Source organism: Triticum dicoccoides, chromosome 5A (genome assembly GCF_002162155.2).
Source record: "Triticum dicoccoides isolate Atlit2015 ecotype Zavitan chromosome 5A, WEW_v2.0, whole genome shotgun sequence".
NCBI classification, from domain to species: Eukaryota; Viridiplantae; Streptophyta; class Magnoliopsida; order Poales; family Poaceae; genus Triticum; species Triticum dicoccoides.
The window spans coordinates 254766776-254776849 of record NC_041388.1 but is presented as its reverse complement, the minus strand read 5'-3'; positions in this window follow the sequence as shown (position 1 = coordinate 254776849).

The window sequence follows — 10074 nt, the reverse complement described above, 5'->3', positions numbered from 1 at the left end:
CAAAATGCCCGCGAATATGTGCTCATTAGTACCTCTAGAAGAGGAGGAGGGTTTGCTATTGCCCTCTACGTTTTATGTTGCTATGGGAATAGTGATTTTTTTGTCATTACACGTGCTTGCTTCTCAGGCCTGAGTTCAAGCTAGTCGTGGTGATTTGGTGTGATTCAGGCTGATGGATGGACACGATTTTTTTGATACATGCTGTGTTTTTCGTTATTCTTTTTATGTCAGTGTTGTGCTTTGATTATTATACTTCTTAGTAGGTTATCTTTAGGCTATTTTGCACTCACCATGATTTTGATACGTCTCAAACGTATCTACTTTTTCAAACACTTTTGTTATTGTTTTGGCCTCTAATTTGTATTATTTGAATGAAACTAATCCGAACTATCGTTGTTTTCACCAGAATTGTCATGGTGTTATTCTTGTGTAGAAATAAAAGTGCTCCCAACTAAACCGAGATTTTTAAGGAATTATTTTAGAAAATAAGAAGACCTACGGAGCAAAGATGGCCCAGAGGGGGCCACTAGGCCTCCACACTGCCTAGTGGCATGGGTACCCCTATTTGCGCCCCATGGCCGTGTGGGCCCAACATTTGCCAACTTTAGACAATTCCTTCAGCAATAAATTCTATATATCCCAAAAAAGCATAGGAAATCCCCGACATGTTTTATGATACGTAGCCACTACCACCTCCCATTCTTCCTCTGGAGATCTAATCTGGAGTCTGTTCTGGGTTCCAGAGAGGGGATTTCGTCATCAACCCTTCTCCAACAACAATTTCAGATGCTCTCATCCATGTGTGAATAATTCATCTGTAGGTACATTGAGGTAGATGGGAATTGGATGAGATTTCTTATATAATAGATGTCAGATTTGTTAGCGCTTGATGCCTAGTATCCAATATGTTCTAAGATTGATATTTCTATGATTTTGCTAAGCTTATCACTAGGGCCCGAGTGCCATGATAAAAAGACGCAGATGCAACCCTTCATTACAGACTATATCTGTAAGCTTAGATTAATCACACATATTCAATTGACAGGGTAGTTTAGATTAATCAAATGACCCAAATAGACAAAAAAAGACAAAATCCGTATCCATTTAGGTCTTTGCGTTGGAGTTGGTCTAACTTGACACACTAGTGTCAATACGTAGACGGTCTATTTTAACACATAAGAACTAGACTTTGACCATGTAGTACTCCCTCCGTTCCTAAATATTTGTCTTTCTACTTTTCTAGAGATTTCAACAAATGACTACATACGGAGCAAAATGAGTGAATATACACTCTAAAATATGTCTATATGCATCCGTATGTGGTAGTCCATTTGAAATCTATAAAAAGACAAATATTTAGGAACGGAGGGAGTAGTAAACTATTATGAAGTGAGTACGTACATTACACGTGGAAGCTTTGTATATACATACTAGATGATACCCTGCACTTTTCTGTGGGAATTCATAGCATTTGCAAGAAGGATTTATGTTGTGAGAAATAACAAAACCATGAAAAAGAAACACCAATATATATTTAACCTTTGATGGGATGATGAAAAGTCAGCAAAATTAGTATATTGTAGGGTATCTCCATATCTACCATTCTTAATCATAATAATTAGAGCTCATGCCTCCTTCTTTTCGTGCAACAATGCATGTGATTCTCAGCAGGAGACTTCAGACTGCGTAGCAGGGAAAAAACCTTCGGCTGTGTACTCTACTGTAGAAGAACGACAATGTCAGCCACACATTGGTATCAGTTGGCTATTAGAATAATACCAGGCAATAACATACCTGAAAGTAAATAGCAAGATCACATATGCTCTGATTCTGCAAAACAATCAACGAAAGGCATTAAAAATACCCAAAAAATATGAAACTAACATATATGTGTACGCAAGTGATATATATAAGGTAAGGTTCATTTGTTTATTTCTTCAAGAACAATAAAGAAAACAAATGAAGAGAAACTCTCACCATCTAGTGATTCCAATCAAAACCAACTGGATTGGAGACATGAGCATGAACCCGTCATGTCTCCACAAATGCTTGCCGGCAGTGCTCGTGACTAGACTTACTACCGCGGAGGAAGTGGATGGAGACGGAATGGAGCTCTTCAAAATAAATCATCCTACCACACACGAATCAGTGTGTGCAACCCAGGCTAACTCAAAAAATCACTCCGAACTGGGGAGATAGAGAGGAAGGAGAGACCCCACCTTCGATGCAGGTGTTGTTGGTGGAGGAAACCGACGGTGGCACGTGTGGGTCACGAGGAGTTGTGGTCGACGACCGGGCGGGGGGCATGGGCCAGTGGAGCCCGCGGGTATCGATCTACCGGGAATGGGGTGCTGGGCTAGGTTGACCTGCTATGATCCACGGGAGTGGCCTCCCCCTGAACAGCAGCTAGAGTAATCGGTTGAAGAGAAGACACACAGTTAGCCAAGGCCCAGAGTGGCTTTAGCGGCATCGCTGGTAGGGGCTCACGGTGGCTCGTTGAGGTCACACATGGCGGTGCTGACGGGGATGCGAGGTAGCGGGGTCAAGGCGAAGTCGCCGGAATCATGGGGTGGCTCATCGGGGTCACACCGGATGGTGTGCCTGGATCACTCTGGATCGCCCGAACTCCGGGGGAGGGTTGGAGAATTGGATGCGGTGGATGATGAGGACATCAATACCATTGTTACACCCACAACCCCTGCTGCTATACATACTGGACCAATTACTAGAGCTCGCGCACGCCAATTAAATTATCAGGTACTTTCTGTTCTTGGTAATGATTCTAATGTTCATGAGAATATGATGTTGCATAAATTGGATACATTTGTTTTGCTTACAAATGAAGGACCTGGCATGGATAAGAGGGATGAACACTGGAGCAAGACTAAACATGGAGATGATGGCATGCGCAAGGGGGTCAAGAACGGAGTTACAAGTGATGATTTCAGGACTTTGAAGCCACCATAAGGAGTGCATGAAGCCTTGGACGAAATATACAAGATGTCACTTCATAAATTTCGTCCAGAGGCTATTCTAGGTTCTGCATGACCTTATTATTGGGCCAGGCCCATGTATTTTTGAAATACTTAAGTGCGGGTTGTTTTTAGAGTCTGTATGTGTGGGGAAACAAGAGTTAGGGTTGGTTTCGGACCCCTCCTCCAAGGGCCACGAAATCCCCCCTCTTCCTCCATATATACATCCCTTAGGGCGTCATTTAGACTTTGGGTTTTGTTTAGATTAAAGTTCGCCATAGCTGCAACTTCACGTACTTCGTTTGTATTCAACGACCAGACAAAGGCGTCACAAAACCCCACCTTGATCAATAAAGCTTTCCTCTTATATTCGCAATATCCAGATTGCAATCTCAGTTTCTTGCTTGTTCTTCATTTGCCTGCAGGAAACAGACCTTCGTGGTCAGGTTGATCGTGCTCCGACATGGTCAATAACCTCTCGGAGTTGGTTTAGCGATTGCTAAGGCGCGACGTCCTCGCACGTTCGTAGTCGGATCGTCAAAGTCGACTTCCTCAAAAACGATAGCCACCATCTCATCGAAAGACGAGACATATTTGCCTCTATCAAGTGGTATCAGATTTCCAGGTTGCTCGGTGAGATTTTACAGTTTTTCGTAGTTTAGATCGAGTCTGTTCTTCATACCTACAGTCCACGAAAAAACCAAAAAAATTAGGGTTAGTTCATCATATCCAAACCAGTCTGAGCCTTTGCATAGTCTTTTCAGTATTTTGCTTTGTTGAATTTGCGGTTGCATCGTCGTGTCTAGTTGCTGGTCTTAGAGTCTAGTGTTTTAGAGTTTCGACTTCTGGTCATAAGTTGTCACGCCGCCGCCGCACCATCATCATCGTTCCTACCATATACCACCACCACCAACATATTCCTTACCGCTGCCATATACATTCGCCTGTCCACCACCAATCCGAGTCCACATATACATCCGCCTGTCCACCACCAATCCGAGTCCACATATACATCTGTCTGTCCACCACTAATCTGAGTCCACATATACATCCGCCTGTTCGCCACCAATCCGAGTCCACATATACATCTGCCTGTCCACCACCAATCCGAGTTCTTTTCATATTAGGTTTGTTTTCGAGATCCATCTAGTTTTTGTTTTGTGTTTCCTTGCCTGAATAGGTCTCGGAAAAAAAGTCTGGAGACCCCTGGGCAGTTTTTAGGCCAAAATTTCGGCGACCAAAAATATTTTTTCCCTATCCTATTTTTAGGTCCCACTGAGCGTTTTGAGACACTCGTCATCATAGTGATTTTTTGTCGCACTTTTTCATCGTTGCTGCCCTGATTTCCAAAAAAATTCAAAAAAAATTTCATGCCCATCCTGACAGTTTGACGAGGGAAGAGTTTTGATACACTCACCATTATAGTGATTTTTCGCAAAAAAAGAGGAGCGCCAAAAAAACAGAGCAATTTTTTTCCAGAGTGTGCTTTTCCCTTGTTTACGTGCAGCGCCGTGATTTTGTTAGTGTTCTAGGCTCGCGTCTCTAGCACGGTCTAGCCTAGGACCAGCACAGTACTGTCGTTGAGTGTTTATTCAACTTTGCATCTCTGAATTGATTATTGCTAACCCTTTTTGCTACCATATTATAATCCTTCCCAGCTCCACATACATCTACTTTGTGCGTTTGACTCTCCCTGGTAATCGCTCTATCCAAGCTTTGAGAGTTTTGACTACGACGGTTGCCGATCACCGCGTGCTGCTGGGTAAGAACTGGTAAGAATTTGAGCTTGACGGATTTGTGACACCCACCACCACCTCTTGTTAGTAGTCTATAGGATCATATTCTTGTGTGTTTCTATTGCTGCTAACCATGGCAGGATCACAAGCTGACGAGACTGACTGGGAGAACATGACGAATAAGGAGTTGCATGACAAATTTCAGCAAATGATGAGTGGACATGTGCAAGATGTGCTAAACACATTTGAAGAGGCCATGGAAAAGATAGATGGCATGGAGAAGACGTTCGAAACAAAGCTCGATAACAAGTTTAATGAATTGCTCGCGCGTCTTCCACCACCACCACAGGCTGCACCTAATGCACCTCTACAACAACAACAACAACAACAACAACAACAACAACAACAACCACGACGACAACGATGACGACTACCTCCACGTCGCAAAATAGCCCTCCGCGAGCGAGTCGTGTCCCTCTTGCGCCTGGTCAAACTGTTGGTGCTGCTGTTGATTCTTCTATGGCTCCTGCTGCTGACGCGGAGGAGGATGATTATGTGGGAGATTACGAGGATGAGGTTGATCAAAATCAGAACTACGTGCAACCTCCAGCACCACAACCACCAGGTCGTCCACATGCAAATGTTGGGGAACGTTGGAGAAAACAAAAATTTTCCTACGGTTTCACCAAGATCCATCTATGAGTTCATCTAGCAACGAGTGATCGGATTGCATCTACATACCTTTGTAGATCATGCGCAGAAGCGTTCAAAGAACAGGGATGAGGAAGTCGTACTCGACGTGATCCAAATCACCGGGGATCCTAGCGCCGAACGGACAGCACCTCCGTATTCAACACATGTACAGTCAGCGTGACGTCTCCTCCTTCTTGATCCAGCAAGGGGGGAGGAGAGGTTGATGAAGATCCAGCAGCACGACGGCGTGGTGGTGGATGCAGGGGTCACCGCGGCAGGGCTTCGCCATTCTACTACGAGAGGGAGAGGTGTAGCAGGGGAGAGGGAGGCGCCAAGACCCAAGGGTGCGCCTGCCCCTCCCCCCTTTATATAGGCTCCCCTAGGGGGGCGCCGGCCCTAGGAGATGGGATCTCCTAGGGAGGCGGCGGCCAAGGGTGGAGTAGCCCCCAAGGCAAGTGGGGCGCCCCCCACCCTAGGGTTCCCAACCCTAGACCCATGGGGTGGGCCAAGGGGGGCGCACCAGCCCACTATGGGCTGGTTCCCCTCCCCACTTTGGCCCATGGGGCCCTCCGGGATGGGTGGCCCCACCCGGTGGACCCCCGGGACCCTTCCGGTGGTCTCGGTACAATACCGGTGACCCCCAAAACTCTCCCGATGGCCGAAATTGCACTTCCTATATATAATTCTTCACCTCCGGACCATTCCGGAACTCCTCGTGACGTCCGGGGTCTCATCCGGGACTCCGAACAACTTTCGGGTTACTGCATATTATATCTTTACAACCCTAGCGTCACCAAACCTTAAGTGTGTAGACCCTACGGGGTCGGGAGACATGTAGACATGACCGAGATGGCTCTCCGGTCAATAACCAACAGCGGGATCTAGATACCCATGTTGGCTCTCACATGCTCCTCGATGATCTCATCGGATGAACCACGATGTCGAGGATTCAAGCAACCCCGTATACAATTCCCTTTGTCAATCTGTACGTTACTTGCCCGAGATTCGTTCGTCGGTATCCCAATACCTCGTTCAATCTCGTTACCGGCAAGTCACTTTACTCGTACCGTAATGCATGATCTCATGACCAGACACTTGGTCACTTTGAGCTCATTATGATGATGCATTAGTGAGTGGGCCCAGAGATACCTCTCCGTCATACGGAGTGACAAATCCCAGTCTTGATCCGTGTCAACCCAACAGACACTTTCGAAGATACCCATAGTATACCTTTATAGTCACCCAGTTACGTTGTGACGTTTGGTACACCCAAAGCACTCCTACGGTATCCGGGAGTTACACGATCTCATGGTCTAAGGAAAAGATACTTGACATTGGAAAAACTCTAGCAAACGAACTATACGATCTTGTGCTATGTTTAGGATTGGGTCTTGTCCATCACATCATTCTCCTAATGATGTGATCTCGTTATCAATGACATCCAATGTCCATAGTCAGGAAACCATGACTATCTATTGATCAACGAGCTAGTCAACTAGAGGCTTACTAGGGACATGTTGGTGTCTATGTATTCACACATGTATTACGATTTCTGGATAACACAATTATAGCATGAATAAAAGACAATTATCATGAACAAGGAAATATAATAATAATCCTTTTATTATTGCCTCTAGGTCATATTTCCGACAGTCTCCCACGTGCACTAGAGTCAATAATCTTGTTACATTGTGATGAATCGAACACCCATGGAATTCTGGTGTTGATCATGTTTTGCTCTAGGGAGAGGTTTAGTCAACGGATCTGCTACATTCAGGTCCGTATGTACTTTACAAATATCTATGTCTCCATCTTGAACATTTTCATGAATGGAGTTGAAGCGACGCTTGATGTGCCTTGTCTTCTTGTGAAACCTGGGCTCCTTGGCAAGTGCAATAGCTCCAGTGTTGTCACAGAAGAGTTTGATCGGCCCCGACACATTGGGTATGACTCCTAGGTCGATGATGAACTCCTTCACCCAAATTGCTTCATGCGCTGCCTCCGAGGCTGCCATGTACTCCGCTTCACATGTAGATCCCGCCACGACGCTCTGCTTGCAACTGCACCAACTTACTGCCCCACCATTCAAAATATACACGTATCCGGTTTGTGACTTAGAGTCATCCAGATCTGTGGCGAAGCTAGCGTCGACGTAACCCTTTACGACGAGCTCTTCGTCACCTCCATAAAAGAGAAACATTTCCTTAGTCCTTTTCAGGTACTTCAGGATATTCTTGACCGCTGTCCAGTGTTCCTTGCCGGGATTACTTTGGTACCTACCTACCAAACTTACGGCAAGGTTTACATCAGGTCTGGTACACAACATGGCATACATAATAGAACCTATGGCTGAGGCATAGGGGATGACCCTCATCTCTTCTATATCTTCTGCCGTGGTCGGACATTGAGCTGAGCTCAATTTCACACCTTACAACACAGGCAAGAACCCCTTCTTAGACTGATCCATATTGAACTTCTTCAATATCTTATCAAGGTATGTGCTTTGTGAAAAACCTATGAGGCGTCTTGATCTATCTCTATAGATCTTGATGCCTAATATATAAGCAGCTTCTCCAAGGTCCTTCATTGAAAAACTCTTATTCAAGTAGGCCTTAATGCTGTCCAAAAGCTCTATATCATTTCCCATCAAAAGTATGTCATCTACATATAATATGAGAAATGCTATAGAGCTCCCACTCACTTTCTTGTAAACGCAGACTTCTCCATAACTCTGCATAAACCCAAACGCTTTGATCATCTCATCAAAGCGAATGTTCCAACTCCGAGATGCTTGCACCAGCCCATAAATCGAGCGTTGGAGCTTGCACACCTTGTCAGCATTCTTAGGATCGACAAAACCTTCCGGCTGCATCATATACAATTCTTCCTTAAGGAAACCATTAAGGAATGCCGTTTTGACGTCCATTTGCCATATCTCATAATCATAGAATGCGGCAATTGCTAACATGATTCGGACGGACTTCAGCTTTGCTACCGATGAGAAAGTCTCATCGTAGTCAACCCCTTGAACTTGTCGATAACCCTTAGCGACAAGCCGAGCTTTATAGATGGTCACATTACCATCCGCGTCTGTCTTCTTCTTAAAGATTCATTTATTTTCTATGGCTCGCCGCTCAACGGGCAAGTCAGTTAAAGTCCATACTTCGTTTTCATACATGGATCCTATCTCGTATTTCATGGCTTCCAGCCATTTGTCGGAATCCGGGCCCGACATTGCTTCTTCATAGTTCGAAGGTTCACCGTTGTCTAACAACATGATTTCCAAGACAGGGTTGCCGTACCACTCTGGTGCGGAATGTGTCCTTGTGGACCTACGAAGTTCAGTAGCAACTTGATCTGAAGTTTCATGATCATCATCATTAACTTCCTCTCTAGTCGGTGCAGGCACCTCAGGAACATTTTCTTGAGTTGCGCCATTTTCTGGTTCAAGAGGTAATACTTCATCAAGTTCTACTTTCCTCCCACTTACTTCTTTCGAGAGAAACTCCTTCTCTAGAAAGGATATATTCTTGGAAAAAAAGATCTTACCTTCGGATCTGAGGTAGAAGGTATACCCAATAGTTTCTTTAGGGTATCCTATGAAGACACATTTTTCCGACTTGGGTTCGAGCTTTTCAGGTTGAAGTTTCTTGACATAAGCATCGCATCCCCAAACTTTTAGAAATGACAGCTTAGGTTTCTTCCCAAACCATAACTCAAACGGTGTCGTCTCAACGGATTTTGACGGAGCCCTATTTAAAGTGAATGCGGCAGTCTCTAAAGCATAGCCCCAAAAAGATAGCGGTAAATCGGTAAGAGACATCATAGATCGCACCATATCTAATAGAGTGCGATTACGACGTTCGGACACACCATTACGCTGAGGTGTTCCAGGCGGCGTGAGTTGTGAAACTATTCCACATTTTCTTAAGTGTGTGCCAAATTCGTGACTCAAGTATTCTCCTCCATGATCTGATCGCAGGAACTTGATTTTCCTGTCACGTTGATTCTCAACCTCACTCTGAAATTCCTTGAACCTTTCAAAGGTCTCAGACTTGTGTTTCATTAAGTAGACATACCCATATCTACTCAAGTCATCAGTGAGGGTGAGAACATAACGATAACCACCGCGAGCCTCAACACTTATTGGACCGCACACATCAGTATGTATGATTTCCAATAAGTTGGTTGCTCGCTCCATTGTTCCTGAGAACGGAGTCTTGGTCATTTTACCCATGAGGCATGGTTCGCATGTGTCAAATGATTCGTAATCAAGAGACTCTAAAAGTCCATCTGCATGGAGCTTCTTCATGCGTTTGACACCTATGTGACCAAGGCAGCAGTGCCACAAGTATGTGGGACTATCATTATCAACCTTACATCTTTTGGTACTCACACTATGAATATGTGTAGCATTACGCTCGAGATTCATTAAGAATAAACCATTCACCATTGGAGCATGACCATAAAACATATCTCTCATATAAATAGAACAACCATTATTCTCGGATTTAAATGAGTAGCCATCTCGTATTAAACGAGATCTTGATACAATGTTCATGCTCAAACTTGGCACTAAATAACAATTATTGAGGTTCAAAACTAATCCCGTAGGTAAATATAGAGGTAGCGTGCCGACGGCGATCACATCGACCTTGGAACCATTCCCGGCG